Source organism: Pteropus vampyrus, unplaced genomic scaffold (assembly GCF_000151845.1).
Source record: "Pteropus vampyrus isolate Shadow unplaced genomic scaffold, Pvam_2.0 Scaffold118, whole genome shotgun sequence".
NCBI lineage: Eukaryota > Metazoa > Chordata > Mammalia > Chiroptera > Pteropodidae > Pteropus > Pteropus vampyrus.
In genome coordinates this window covers 2,224,753-2,226,661 of record NW_011888899.1, presented here as the reverse complement: position 1 = coordinate 2,226,661, position 1,909 = coordinate 2,224,753, and positions in this window count along the sequence as shown.

Here is a 1,909-nt window from a genome sequence, read left to right as displayed (position 1 = left end):
GCGTCCCCGTGTCCCGGCAGCGGGCAGCGTCCTGGGGCGGAGGGCTCCGTCCTCGCCGAGCCCGGCAGCACCCCAGGCTGAGCCCGGGCCTTCTCGCTCCCCGAGGCTCTGGGCTGCCGGGGCCGCCTCCCGGGCGTGGGAAGGCGACGTGTCCCTCTTGTGACGGCAGACGTGGCCGCCAGGGTCTGCGGGGATGGACAGCCAGGCCCTCGTCATCATACCCAGGACGCAGGCACCGGAAGGACAGGAAGCTCCTGAGAGAGGCGCTGCTGGGTGGGCCCTGGCCCTGCGGACGGGGCGACGGGGCGGAGGGGACGGGGCGGAGGGGACCGGGTGGAGGGGACCGGGCGGAGGGGACCGGGCGGAGGGGACCGGGCGGGACGGGACTGGGCAGAGGGGACCGGGCGGAGGGGACTGGGCAGAGGGGACCGGGCGGAGGGGACCGGGCGGAGGGGACCGGGCGGTTCTTTCCTAAGCCCCGGCCTTGCTCTGGGACTTGCCTTCCCTGGGAGGGACTGTAATGCCCAAAGCCACCTCCATATGGCCAAAGGCCAGTGCCGGGGCGGCCATTACAGCTGATTAATGGCTTCCTGGAGGGGAGCGTGTCCCAGTGACCCTCAGAGCCAGCGCAGTCGGGGCCCGGGGGAGGCTGGCCGGGGAACAGGTGCAGGGATGGGGAGACCCCATGCTGCCGGCACAGCAACCCCCCAAGAAGTCTTCTCGTGGCTGTGGTGAAGCCCAGAGACCCATTCTCTGGCAATCGTCACGAACCCAGTGGCTCCCCGGACGAGCAGTCGCCTCCCGTGGCAGTAAAATGAACAATTCATTGTCGATTATTCGAAGGCAAATCACTTTAAGTGTAAGAAATAAAAAGACAAATTGGCAATTGGATTTTGTGCGAGAACGTAAGTGGGTGATTTGCGCTGGCGGGGGGCCGCGGACAGGTCGGCGCATCGGGGCGAGCTCCAGCAGGCGGGTCCGGCCGAGGCGCTCGCTGGGGGCCCGCGACGGGGTCACCGCTGGGCCCGGCGGCTCCGCGGAGCTCTCGCGGTGTGCGCCAGAGCGCGTGACCGGGCCTCACGGTCTGAATGTCATCGTCAACCATGTAACTGATTGTATACTGCGCTTCCTAATGGGACAGATAGACTGCGCTTCCTAATGGGACAAATAGCGCTGTTGCCAGAATGAGCCTGTCTCAGCTCGAACCCAGTCCCCCGAACCCCCCGCCCCGCCGTGGGAGGGACTGGGCTCTCCTCGGTCCAGGTCTGCAGGGCGAGCCCGAGAAGCCGTCGCCACTTTCAATCGCCGAGGTCCCCTGGGTGGGGAGCCACAGGTTGGAGCTCTGCGGTGAACATGCTCGGGAGCCGGGCGCCTCCCCAAGGAAGCCTCTTCTGGGACATTGTCCGCAGGTGTCCAGCCCATCTCGGCCCCTGGGGAGCAGTCAGGGACGGGTCGGCTGCAGCCTTTCGAGCACAGTGCAGCACTGTGCCGCCCCCTGCCCTCTCTCCGTGCCACCCTTGCTTAAACAAGCGTCTTCAAATCCCACGCCCGGCCTGGCGCTGGAGGGTGGGCGGTGCTCACGCCCCTCCCGCAGCTCGCAGCCGAGCAGGGCAGAGATGCAGCTACTCGGAGCGGAGGATGACGGGGGCCGGGGTCGGGGGGCTGCTGACCCCGAGGAGGACGTCCTGCTCCTCACCTGGTCGCGAGGCCGGTCTCCGGTCCCTGCAAACGCTGTGTCCTGCACGGATACCACGGTCACCAGCAGGATGAGACGGAGGAGAGCTTTCGTCTTAGAAAAGTGTTTGCTCACATATATTTGGCGGGGAAGCCGAGGAAACCAAATGTGCTCCCTGCAGGACTTCTCAGGGCCTTTCCCAAGCTGACACATGCAATGCAAATCTTCTGGGGG